Source organism: Canis lupus, chromosome 33, assembly GCF_011100685.1.
Source record: "Canis lupus familiaris isolate Mischka breed German Shepherd chromosome 33, alternate assembly UU_Cfam_GSD_1.0, whole genome shotgun sequence".
Classification (NCBI taxonomy): Eukaryota; Metazoa; Chordata; class Mammalia; order Carnivora; family Canidae; genus Canis; species Canis lupus.
The window spans coordinates 19,329,315-19,343,524 of NC_049254.1; the positions used below are offsets into that span (position 1 = coordinate 19,329,315).

Genomic DNA, 14,210 nt, shown 5'->3' on the forward strand with positions numbered 1-14,210 from the left:
GGCTTTTCTAAAATTTAGATAGAAGGGAAGGGAATCAATGAGCCCATCTTACCTTTCATACATCCTTCAACCAAGCCTAGTGAAAAATTTTTGTTCCTTACCTAGCAGTTATTTCGTCTCATTTTTTAATGGGCTTACAACTTTAGTGGGAAAGAGTAGTGACATTTATTGGACCCTGTCAAAGATTCAAACACTGAGGTTTATGCTTTTGCTTGGGATATCATTTGTTTGCTCTCATCTTTATATATATATTCTAGCCATTTTTCAAGACCCAGCTAAATCACATTTTACATGACACTTTCCAGCCCTCAAGGTTCTCTTTCATGAATGAAATCTTATAGTACTTACTGGACTGTATCATTTCTTTTGGAATTGTCACTTATTGTCTCATATACATATGGCATACTCAACAGTGTAACTTCTTTTCCTAATCCAATTTTGAGTTCCTTAAGAGCAAGCAAGGGCAGTGTCCTAGATTTATGTTTTAGTTCTCCACTAAACACGATTTCTTCTTATGTAGTAAGTTCTTAATAATATCTTATGGGATGATTGTGCTTGAGGCTGGCCCACTGACCAGGCTGTGATTTGAAGGATCAAGTTACAATTAATATGGTTTAGTGGCTGGATGGTTTCTGAAGGGGTGGTGGCAGTGGCCAAAGGAAAAAAAAATGCTACTATGAGTATGTCCCTGAACTGTGTTATGAGCACTGTTTAGATATATACAGGTAGTGAAGCTTAATCCTATTATGTGCTGAGTTTTCATCCTGGTAATATACTCCTCCATTTTCCTTTATGAAAGGCATATGGAATACATGGTCTGATAGGCAGAAAGGCTAAGAGAAATGCAAGCAGAGGGAGGTAATGCTCTTAGGTGTGGTAGGCTGGTGTGCAGAGTGTTTTGATTCTCTGAATTAGTCGAAAGATGAAAAAAATAGCCACTACTACCACAGGAAATAAATTAGAAGGAAAGGTCCTGAAAATGGTATCTGAGCAATGAAAGACAGTGAATATTTTAAAGATCACTGAATTTAATTTATTCAACCTAAATGCATAAAAGTACAGGTGGGGACATTATTTATGCAGGTATATGCAAATCACTTTATAAAATAGGCAAAGCCCTTCTGCTTTTTATAAGTTGCCAAGGTGGTTCCTGATATTTTAAAAGCTATGCACCTTTAATGTAATTTCCTAAGAGTTGGAATCCCTCTGTTGGAATCACAGTCATTGTCAGAGCGAGTTTATTTTTTTTCTTTCCTCTGGGACTTCTACAAGGCTCTCATAACCATCATAAAAAGGGTGGTTTCCACAGAGATATGACTAGAAAAATCACTTGGAAATCACTGAGGAGCAAGTCACAATGTTCAAAGCGGAGAATAGGGGCTTTGAAAACATGAACCCATCTGACCTCTTGAATTTAGTACAGTGAATTCCTGAGCTCTGAAACATGGGGCCCGGCTGTGCATGCCATATTGGTGCTATAAGACTGGCAGTAGGTTGGCTGTGGCATGGTCTATTTCAAACTCCTTCACAGTGCCCAGTGTTGCATGTTCCCAGATGACATTTGGTTGGCAGAAGCTGGGCTTCCAAAGCTGGCAGTCTGGAATGCAGCCCACTATGTTTTGACAAACACATAATTGACCATCTGATCACCAGCCTACAGTCTGCATTCAGGTCACTGGGGGGACCTGGGCTTTCAATAGGTCCCTACTCCTCATCTTGTTCATCTTCTCAAACCTTTCTTCAGAAAGCAATATAGAGAAGACTTAAACACACCCACACATACCCTCCCATTTGCAAAAGAGAACATGGCCCATGAAACATAAGCTGTTGAAAATTTCCTTTAAATTGTCCTGGCAGCCCAAAGTGAACAAGAGAAAAGCACATTTATGGTGAACTCTAATTCAGAAAGAGCTAAGAGACATACTGAACTGTTTAAAGACCGGCAGTATATACATTGCCATTCAGCTCAATGGCTTGGAACTCCTTAGAAAAAGACAGCATAGGAAACTGATAGAAATTGGGTATTGCTTGACTTTAAGGGGATGCTATTAAGAAATGTTTCAATTTCAAGTGAAAGAAGGGAAAAGCAAGACACTGGAAATGGCTTCTTCCTTATCCGCCTGATACTCCCCCAAATCTACTGTGGGAGGAGAAGTCACACATCTCTGTGACCAGCAGGCAGCAGCTCAGAGTGACTTCAGATTCAAATTCAGGTCTCCTGTAAAGCTCCTGTAAAGAGTGCTTTGGTTTGAAATCACAACTCATGAACCTTTCTCCTAGAAGGCAGGGATTGTGTACTAGGCCAAGATATGCTGGCATTACGCAGATGTCAGTGTCTATGTCGACACTACCAGAGGGCCTCTCCTCTCCACTCACACCCCCACTGCACAGTCCAGGCCTTTGGTTTTTACCTTTGACCTGGTCTCCCTTTTCTCAACCATCCATGTCTATGTAGCTAGAGTGCTCTTTTTTCTAGAACATACATCTGCTTAAAATTTTTCAAAGCTTCCACAAGCCTGCCACACATCACATCCAAATTCCCCCACGTGATTTCCAAGACCCTTCGCAATCTGCCTTCTACCCACTTTCCAGCGTCACCTCCCAGGATCCCCTTTTGGCCGCCATGCCCCAGCCATACTGAACTAATGTCCTCTAGAGTTGGCTGCTGCTCAACGCCTCTTGATTTTGAAAATACTCTTGCTTTGTTTTTTGGATTTGGATCCCTTTTTCCTCCCCTTCCCCAACATTGACTCCCCAAACTGCAATTCATTTTGTAGACTTTTAGACCCAGCTTGCAGGTGGCACTCCTTTCTTGTTCCTCTTGCTACATCTTGTTTATACCTCCACTCCAGCGTCCATCACAAGCTACAGCCTTTATTTACTCTTTATCACCCCCACCAGACTGTGAGGTTCTTAGCAACAGGGAGCATTTCTTATTTATCTTGGAGTTCCAGGAACGAAGCATAGTGACTAGCTTTCTATAAATGTTTGTTGACTGAAAACTGAATAAAGAGCTGTGCATGATAATTAATCAAAACTAAGCCAAGCAGTAGCATTAGCTTCTATAAGCTAAGCATGGAGCCTATTAGCAATCTAATGAAGGCAGAAGATCGCAGCAGTAAGGCTCTCTCTGACGGTTATCATGGGGTGAAAGGAAGAGTGAGGGATAGAGGGTGTGATGGAAGAATGTCTTGTTAGGAGAGAATGTCACGGAGGCAGTGAATTTTTAGCCTTTTCAGTACTGAAAGGTATTGTTCTGAGAATGAATCTGAGTCTGAATTGTGGAGAGGTCTAATTTATAATAACCTGGTTTCTCAAATAGGCAAAGTCTGTGCTACCTGCTACAAGGCAGCGTGGCAGGCTATGGAGGGCTCCTCTTTGTTTCTGCTGAAGAGTCATGGAATGGAAAACTCTTGGGGGGAACATCTGGAAGCTATTCCGTTCTCATTGAAATCTGTGTCAAATCCAGATTGGGACTTTGGACCAAATGCAGGGCCAGGGAGGGAGGGTGGAATTCGCACCTGTCTGGAGAAGGCCATGGAAGAGGCCCTGGGAGCTAGAGACACCGGGGGATAATGTTCTGATCTGTTCCCAAGGAGCTTTTCTTTTCCCTTTGATAGGTATCTGGGACACCACCCCTGAAGCCATCAGCTGTGTCTGTGGGGCACTTGAGGACAGCAGGACTGTCACAGGCCCCGTCACCCTCGAAACAAAAGCAGCCTCAGGATTTGGAACAACCCAAGCAAGCATGAAGCCCGGCCCAGGGAGGGGGGCTGGGACAAGGATCGTGGGTATAGGCACGGGCTGTCAGCCCATTACAGGTCATCCTCTCAGCCCTATCTCTGGTTAAAAACTAGGATCTCTCTAGAAGCTGCCTGATTGATGGTTGATGTAGCATAGAATCAGTTTCACATTTTCCTATGAGCCAGAAACAGCCTTTCAATTACGTTTTTATCTCAAAGGTCTCCCCCTCGATTTCTAATCTGTGACACAGGTCCCCAGTCCCCTGTACCGCTTGTGTCTGAGGCTTGCCCTACAGTGCTGACGTCATAATAGCTGAGCCGTGCGGGCAGGAGTGCACTGTGCTGACTCATCCCCGGTGATGTGAGGATTAATGCCTTGTCTAACACGGAGCTATTATGTGAACTGTTTTTACACAAAAGAACTGTAACAAAAATGATTTGCCAGTCAGAGGACTAGAAATATGCAGTGCTAGGTAACTGAAGTAGCGATGCAGAGACATAAAGTGGTAACCACAAGCATGCACGTTGACACCCTCCCAAGCATTGACAGACCTGCTCTATCAACACAGAGGATAAGGAATAACACGACTTGTCAGGGGCAGGGAGGATCCACTCCTGCTGTATAAATGCATTACACACAGTACCGGTTGTCTTTGGGGAGTTTAACCAATCTCCTTTCTCTGTCAAATGGCTGTCACTTTGGACTTTAGCCTTACTGTCCATCCTTTGGGGGATTGTGCTCCCCGGAATATATTTGCAACTAGCTTCCAGGAATGTTCGTGGAAGCCACACACACATACAAGCGAGCCATGGGGACCCCCTTTCTGAGCAAATGATTACCACACAAGAAATACCTCCGAGTGAGAAGTCAGTGAAATAAGACAGATGTTGTGAATAAGGGACAGCACTCACCAGAGAGCTAGAAGCAGCTGGGAAGATGCTGATGATTATTTATCACATAAGGTGATTGCCCCTACCTGTAGCATGTCTCGGGCAGTGTCTCATGTAGTGAGTGACTAGGATTATTTGGGTTCATTGCTGCAGAATCTCTTACAAGCAGCCCGAGGTAAAGCTTATCCTACCCATTCAGTACAGCCTGGTTTGGGCTTTAAAGAACAAATGTTCCCTCTTTTCATCTGAAATCAAGAAATCAAGTTTTTTCCTCTCTCTTTTTTTTCCCCTCCCTTTTCAAATGACTTCCCATCTTTTCTCAAAAAGGATGGTACCTTCTACAAACCTATTGGCACATGTAATCCCAGATTTCTCTTTTTTTTTTTCCTGGACTTGTGATTACAGACACTATTTTAGCCCAAATGGATCAAGCTTTATAGATCACGCTTGTACTTCTTAAGTAAAAGAGTATTGGAAATTTTGGCCATAAATGAAAGCTCTGACCGAGAAGTTGAAATTAACTATTGGACCTAGAGATGGGTGTATAACTGAAGAATACATAATTGCCCATTGATTGACAGTGGAGCAAAAGCCCAACTGTTGCTGATATCTGGCTGAAGAATGTAAGCTCTAGTTTAGAGAAGCAGTGACTTCTGCAAACAGCAGCTGCGGCTTAGTAAAAGGCAGTCTTTATATAAGTCCAATGCCTGAGGCCCTGGTCTTTTCAGCCCCCTCATGGATGGCAACTACTACCACCACCAATAGCATCAATTCCAAACCCAAATGAAGCTAACACATAGCAAAGACGTGCTGGAAACCACAACAAAGTCAACTAGAAAACATGCCAATAAAGATCCAAATTTCCCAAATATGACACTTTCTTGAAAAGTAAAGAAACCAATTTTACTTACATAAAGAGAAAGGGCAGGCCACAGACTGCTGGTCAAGGAACTGGAAAAACAAAAACAAGGAATTAAAAATAAATCCAAGGATACTACAAGGAAATCTAGGTAATAGAAAACCGGTTGCTCCTAAGGATGAGTAGTAGGAGCGTGTTTTATTACATGTAGCCCAAGAGAAAAGATCCAGCTCCATAAAATTTTCCAAAGGTGTGATGTTCTGCTATATGACCAACACAGTACTTCCCAGTACACTGAGAGACAACCTTTTCCTTTGTCGACTTCATTCTGATCTGTATGGTACGAGTATTTTCTAGAGTTATGCTTTTCAATACAGTAGCCCCCATCTACACTTATCTATTTAAATTAGTTAAATTTTGGGGATCCCTGGGTGGCTCAGCAGTTTAGTGCCTGCCTTTGGCCCAGGGCATGATCCTGGAGTCCCAGGATCGAGTCCTGCTTCTCCCTCTGCCTGTGTCTCTACCTCTCTCTCTGTGTCTCTCATGAATAAATAAAATCTTTTAAAAATAAATAAATTAGTTAAATTTTAATAAAAAAACCATAAATATTTAGTTCCTAGTCACATTAGCCACATTTCAAGTGCTCAGTAGCCACTTGTGGCTGGTGGTTGCCTTATTGGTAGAACATTTCTATCACTGCATAAATGTCTATTTGGGCAGCACTGACTAGAATAGGTTAAGGCTTTACCGTATAGTACAGGGAAAGTTTTATCGAATTACAACAAAGATGGATAAAACTCTGATAAGCTTTGGCTCTTTTAAGGGTAAATTCAGTATGTTTAACGTCCCAAAGATCCTATGGACACATTTAACACCTACATGCACCGTCGCCCCTCAGCTGAAGACTTGATGTGATGCAGCCTCATGTTGGCTTGACTGAGAACCATATACCACCTCCTCTGCCTCTTCTCTCCAGCCTAGGAGTGTCCCCTCTGACAAAATGATTTTAAATGAAAGCATCTGTCTCCCCAAACGCATCACTAATGATGAAAGCCTCAGGTTTGCAGGGAGTAGATCTTAATAGTTTCTCCTTCTGTATTTCAAATCAGATAATTCTCCTTTGCAATCTTCAACTTACAAGCCAAATGAGCTATAATGGGATTGGCCTGCTCACCACTGTTTTGACAACTTCTCTTAGAGTAAAATAAAACTGAAGATCCATGAGAAATTAATAAACCAAGCAGGGATACTAAAAAAGCAGGTCTCTCTACCCATACCCCACTCAAATATATCAAGGACTTAATATATGCTGATTGGATTCTTGCCTCTCTGACACCATGATTTTAACTACTTCATAGAAGGCTCCAGAAGTATGCAAAACAAATCATACTAAGATCAAGTAGAGGGATCTGATTATATAACTTAGCCTAGAATAAGGCTAAAGCAAACACAAAGAAACAAACAAACCAGTCAGAGAGATTTCACTTCTCAACAAGTTTTCTAGACTAGTGCCCTATCACAGACTTTCCTCCAAAAGAAAAGTTTTCTCTTTATGGCTAATGTGAGACCCTGGCCATGCACCTGTAAGTGTTAAGGAAGGTATTCCCGTCCTTGAACAAGAAGAGTTAAGATGAAAATCTGCAGCCTGGATAATAATGTATGCTAACACAAGAGAGGCTGGGAGTCTACACTGCTTTCAAATTATTTTACAAAATTGATGAGTTTAATGAAAACTTTAAGCAAGATAATTAGATTATATATGATTCATTGGAAGTACACACAAACTTAAAATATATATAAAGATTGATTAGTCTTCAGAGACTTTAAAATTCTAGGTTTTGCTACATTCTAGTCCCTTTTATAAACCAGGATCCTAGACCGTTGCACCAGTCTATTTTTTAAATCTCCTTCCTTCCTCCCTCCTTTTCCCTTTTTTCCTTTTCTTCCAACTTTTTTGAGCTTGCTCTTTCCCCCCAACCTTTGGGAAAAAGGAGAAAAATATGATTCATGGTTTTTTATGAAATATTCCCACTTATTTCTCTGTTGCATGTTATAAGCCCAATAGCTCTCAATAATACATTATGCTTTTTAAAAACTATACTTAGCATTTATATTCTTATATCTAAGCACATAACTTTCCTTTTCAAATTTCAAGAAGCATTTATTCATAAAAGTTAATCAGTCAAAATTAAACTTTTGATGTGATCAAAAGAGATCAATGTAAATTGTACCCAGATTGATTATTACATCCAAGGTCTGGAATGAAGAAGAAATATCTTTTCTGGATGTCAAGTGACACACAGGCTGTCAATGACAGGAATCCAAGATGGAGAGAAAAATCACAGTGTGTATGTCACAGTCTAAGACAAATTAAAGCCAAATTAAATTGAAGATGTTATTGGATATAATTGTTGTCTTTATATATTAATGAAAAACAGTAATACCTATTCCAAATTTAATATTAAGGCTAAAAATTTAATCTCAGAGTTCTTATACAATTTATAAATGTTCATAAACGTCAAAAGGCCCCTACTTCTTGATTGAATTACAATCTGCAATTTTGAGAATATGTATTAATCTACATAGGTTTATTCCTGTTCTGTTCAAATTGTTATTTTATTGATATGCGCCCTTTCTGCCTAAGTAATATTCACCTTATATGTCTGTAAGTTGTTTTCATCTGAAATGCAAAGAATTATCCATGGTAATTTTGCATACGATGAAAAACATTTGCATTAAGCATGCTAGGCTACCTAGCAAAGAATATATAACTATAAAGTCCAAATGAATCAGGACCCTAAAACATGGTGGGGGAGGTAAGAGTAGAGTGGGGTAAGGGGGTGGTTTATGGTGAAGTCTAATTGCATCCTGTGATTTCTCCACAGAAATTATTGTATAGTGTCAATCTCTAAGGAACTAAATGTATTATTAATTAAATGTATTATTAATAAAGATTAGTCTACTCTGATTTCAGTTTATGTAATGTTCAAGGGCAATGGTTTCCAACATTTTGAGGTGATATGGATCCCTATGAAAATCCCTCCCCAAAGAAACTCCTTACCAACACCAAGTTTCAAGAAACTTCCAGACTCCAGAAAGGTTATCCATGAAGTCCAGTTAAAGCCACCCTTGGCCTAGGGGAGAGGTGAGAGAACACCTGTGAAATCCCACTGCTATCACCTCTAGGGAGATGAGCAAGTTGCTATAAGCTGAAGCCAGAAGAAAACAAAAGATATAGAAAATAGAGCACTACATGGGTGTGTGTGTGTGTATGGCTAGGGACACCCAGACTACCAGACTCTGACTTACTTAGTTCTTTACAATTCCTTTTTAAACGAGTCCACAGAAGCTTAGGAACAGTGAGGTAAAGGAATAGTGAGCAGAGAAATGAGAACAGTTACTATTTACTCAGCACCTTCTGCAGTTGCAGGCATCCTGTTAAGTAAATGCTTCTCAAATTTGAATGTGGGCATGTCCAGGGATGTGGAGCAACGTCACAGGAGCGCACCAAGTCATGGAATAAATAATAAAGACATGACTGTCTTTTTGGAGGGTCAGTTGTCCCTGTGGCTAAGTCATTTAAACTGTTATTTGTACATATGTTTATTAATCTGATAACTTGGATATTAGAGAAGAGAAAACAGCCACTGTTCTTGTCCTTGTGGAACTTCTAGTTCAATGAAACAAATAAGAACGTAGTGAGGAAGAGGAATGCAGAATGTGTCATTTGTAGGATGAACCCTGAGAGCTCACTGAAAAGTCTCATCTGTGGCAGACTGCTTCAGGCAATGGCTTGCACCCTGAGTGCTGGATCACTCTCTGTAACCAGAGGATCACCTCTGTGGAAGAGTTCGAAAAGCAGCATTAGCCGTAGATCATTTCATCCTGACTAGAAGAGTAAATACTGTTAACTTCCAATTTACTATAGAACAAGGGAGATTTGAGAAATTAGGAAACTTACCCCAAATCCCACAGCTGCTGGGATCTGAATAGGTTTGTACCATTCCAAAGTCTACATATTTTTCACCACTAAATTATACTACATCTAGGTATTTCCCATTTTATGTTTCCCCTTGAAATCTGGGCTCATTCAGGATTTTGTAGGCTAGTTTAAGCTTCTCCTTTGGAAGGAGACAGGTTTGGCTTGATTTGTATTCTAAATATTTCACAGTGGTAAGGGAAAGCTATTATTATACCCATTTTATGGTGCGGAAGCTGAGCCACTTGCCAGCTGAGGTATCTGGCTGGGTTAAAAACGGAATCGGGTTGTCAGTCTTTCATTCCTCTTGACTGACTGAAGCCTAGGCAGCAGTACTGTCCAAAGGCTTTTTTGTACACGGGATTCACACTGGTGGAGAAAGAGTGAGAGAAACTTTGCAAGGGGAAAATAATCGTGCAATACGAAAATGGAAAATAAGTAATCATAACTCACTCGCAAAAATTGGTTACTTTTAGCACTGTGAATAGAAAAGAGAGAGCTTATTCATCACAAATGAATCAGAAAATTAGAATGTGTCACAGCATTGATGATAGAGCTGAGGAATTCAGATGAACTGAAGTTCAACACTTATCCTTCTATCTGAAGAGGGTAAATGGTGTGACAACAGGGCAGAAATGACCTCTTCCATGTGCCTTTAATCTTTCCAATCTTTTTTCTTCAACCTTCTCTCTAGAAATCATGTGGGTTTATATCTTTGTTTTCTATGGGTAGAGATAACATTTTAACATCCTTTTAATGTTCTAGAAGTATTGTATTAATTAATTCTTATGTGGGAGTCATTCCAAATAGTAGGATGAAGATTTTTACCTTATTGATTTCCCTAATACCTTTCTGGCTTCTGTGTTTTCAAAGGCTGAGGCACTATTGGATTTTTAGATTCATATGTCTCTCAGAATAAGTGCCAGCTTCATAGGTTCCTGTCAATTGATATTCCATCTTCTCTATGGATACATGATTTCCTTTATCTGACAGATTCAAGAAATTTTATGCTAGATTTAATGACATTTCATGCTCCCTGAATTTGGAGGTTTTTAATTCTCTATTTTCTATCTGGCAAAAGGTTTACAAGTTAAAGTCAGATGGAAGGGTTATTCGGATGTGTGTATAGAGCATGTGCAATCTCCCACTAGCTAGATTTTGGGGTCTCCTGAAGACAAGTCTCTTGAAATATTTTCATTCCTTTTGGTCCGTCTTATGAAGACCATAAATGCCACAATGGCCTTTCATATCTTAGGGTCTGCTTTTCAAGACCAGCCATTTTTTTGGATCCATCTTGAGAAAGATGATAAGGAAATCAAAATGATGCCTTGCTCTCCTTAATATGCTATGTTAAATCTGAAAAACATCTACCTTAAAAAAACTTAGATGATAAAATAATGATCAACAGAAAGAGATAACTCAAAAACTAAAGTTTAGCATTTAGGTCTAGGCCTGTTTCTAGGTCTGAGATATTGCTGAGATAGAACTTGACACTCCACCCCACCCCATATAAATCCTCTCTAGTTTTCCTGAGTCTTACAGGTATAGGACCTGAAAGATAAGAATGAAACAAATGCTGGAGAGCTGAGGGGGGTGGCAGGGCAGGGCAGGAGGTAATGTCAGGGACTGAACTTGTTTAATACATTCAGGATGATTTCTTACAGTTCCTCAAACAGATCTAACTCTGTTATGAAGACAGTCAAGAGCTCTCTATGACCTGAACCCAAACAACTTTTCCTTCTGTATCTTGAACTCCTGAAGTTGTAGTTTCACGGGTTTAAGACAGATTGGTCTACCAGGACCTTTGACTATAGTACAGTGATATCCCTTAGGGAATGCTAAATAGGTCTGGCAATGTTATCACATGGTCGAATCAATTAGAAATACCTGGTCATAATGCTGCTCAGAGACCGCCATGAATGCCTTTTGGCACAAAAAGGTTGTGTCTATTACAAGGGAAACTCATCCTGAGATCCCTCAGTGTATAAACACAGAAAGTAACATGTTAGTGGTACAGAGGGCTTTGGAATAAATACGGGCACAGCAGGAGAAAGAAACATCCAGATCAGTGTGAACAGAAGGCTGTCTTTACTCAAATGGTTCCCTCAATTTTTTTAACTCAAAGGGAAAAATCATGACATAAAATTTATACCAAAAGATATAAATTAAGCAGGTACTTATACCTAATGATCTGTTAGATACTAAACCAAGAAGACAGCATGGGCACAGTATGTGTTTTAAAGACTTGGAAAGAACTTCCACAATATAGATTGAAAAAATGTTACTTTCGTCCTTGTCACCATCAACTATTTGCTTAAGAGAATCCAAGATCTTTCACAATCTGGCCCCAATCCACCCCTCTTGTTTTTTGTTTGTTTGTTTGTTTCTGGCTTTTTTCCCCCCACCGCTGCTTCCTTATATACTGTGACAGACTATTGGCTCCTCCCTGAACATGCCTAGGACATCTTTGTCTTTGAGCCTTTGCTAACAGTTCACACTTGAATCTCCCAAGCCTAGCATAGTGTCCTAAACACAGCATGACACTCCAACATTTGTTGAATAAATGCTGTCTGTCTATTTTAGGAGACAAAGATGATAGAAAAAAGTTGTTAAATCAGTAAATAAATAGCACAAGAGAGAGGTCAAGGAAAAGTTAATTTTAGTGCGTTTTAGGAGTGGGGGCAAGATGAGCTTTAAGATTAGGAAAACTGATGCTCTTTATTCTTGGGTCTAGCCAATGCTATGAGTCAGTTACTTTTTTGGGAACAAGTTTCAACCTCAAGGTTAAATGAACACAAATGCTCTGTCCATCAGCATATAATGAAAAAGCTGTGGCTATTTCCACATCAGCACAGTGAAATTAAAATATGCAGTGTCTTTCTCAGAGGCATCATATATGACAGAACTTTTTAAAATAGTCCCCTGTGCCACTCTCATACAGAAAGAGCTATAAAAACAAAAATAAATATTTAAAAAAAACCAGTGGGATAATTTTGTTTTGGAAAGAAAAAGCTAAGGTATATCTTCATGGTTTTCTGACTATGAGAGTTGTTATAAAGAAGATAACGATCGACATTTTTGTCCTAGGGCATAATGATATTAAACTGTCCACTGAAGAATTTAAGTTAAGACTTAAAGATGAGCATCCTAAATGCAAGTGGTAAATAATCAAATAGATTGCTAAGAGCAGTTATGAAATTTCTATCAACATGGCTATTTAAAAATAGGAAAGATCTTCATCTATTTTGGATGGAAAAATTGCTGCTCTGCCTCCAGTCAGGAGATGGATTCAATACCTTCTCTCAGAGTGATTTGCTCTTTATGACTACAAAATCCTGTAACATGTTGATCCTAAAAACTATACAGAATCACAACACAGTTGAGTAAAATACATTCTACAGTTTGGAGAGGATTAGGCAATACAAAAATCTGTAAGTTACTAAATTCAAAATAGTATCTGTAATGCTTACGTCTCAATTTAATTTGCCAAGTGTATATGTCACAAATAGAACTGAGGAAAAATGTACTTGAACCTACTATAGTTTAAACATAATGATTAGCCAGAATAAAACATTCTAACAATTAATTCTTTCATGTCTAAGAAATTTAGCTGAATATTTCATAAACCTGGTATGAATATGCATCAATCTCCAATTTAAAAAAAAAGTTAGAAAAGACCAGAAAATAATATAGGAACTCACTATTATTATTCCCAGGACTATCTTCAAAGACATCAGGAGAACCAGTGAACAAGTCCTTCTAAATGACCAAAATGGGCCCCATATGATTAAGAATGTAAATCTAATAACAGACTTAGAGAAAGCTCCCACAGAGGTGGCAAGTTACTGGCTTTCTTGTCTATTTACCTTGCAGCTTTGGAGCTCAGCAGAAGTGTCCATTACATACTGCACACAGGGTTAGATGAACAGTTCCAATGACCTTGTCTGAACCAACTTCATTTAAAGCAGTTTGCTACATTTCTTAAATAGAAGATGAGCCTATTCTATCTATGGCCCACATTTGGACTGGATCACTGAACTATTGCCCAACTCTTATAAGCAAAGCACTAACATGTACCAATCAACAGGCAGCCCATAGCAGAGGCATCAGGAAGGCCAAAATACACACACATAAGAAATTGGCAGTACATTATAGAAGAAAGCTATTTCTGAAGATGGACTTTGGCAATTAAAGCCTTTGAGTATTATTCAACCTTTGTTAGGAAAAAAAATCAATCCCAATGTAACTTGTAATAATCTGGTGAAAAAAGATTGGGAGAAAGAAATATAGTTTTATTTTGCAACACATTATTGTCATAAGAACATGAATCAAAAACATAAACTATGCCAATTTCTTCATAGCTGACTTGTTGTGAGATACTGTCCTAGTCTTCACTAATGACTGCTTGAGGGTGGTTATGCTGTGATCAGGATTTGGAAGGATAGAAGTCTAAGACCTTTCAAAAGAAACATTTTTGTTATAGTTCAGAATCACTACAGAAAAAGGAGCATTAAGCTGACTTTGACAACCTAACTAGGATAATGGTTGCTGCATGTAGCCATTGCTTATACTGTTTCAAGTGACAGGAATGAACTAAACAGCAAAGGCATCAAGCTAACCATGAACTTGAATTTTGAAAAGTTCTGGTACAATGGGTGGTAATGTCAGTTGTTAAAATTCATAAAACTTACACCAGAATTAAGGATGCAGCAAAAGCAGTTCTTTGAGAAAAGTTCAT

The 14,210-nt window shown here is 39.2% G+C and overlaps 1 protein-coding gene across 28 annotated transcripts in view; it reads right to left on the reverse strand.

Moving 5' to 3' along the window:
• Positions 1-14,210, reverse strand: part of ZBTB20 (zinc finger and BTB domain containing 20) — a 750,813-nt gene that overhangs the window by 154,811 nt on the left and 581,792 nt on the right. For all 28 annotated transcript variants that reach the window (XM_038582898.1, XM_038582877.1, XM_038582882.1 and 25 more), the window contains one exon: positions 5,546-5,585. The gene's annotated coding sequence lies outside the window, so the exon portion shown is untranslated. The remainder of the gene's footprint in view (positions 1-5,545; positions 5,586-14,210) is intronic.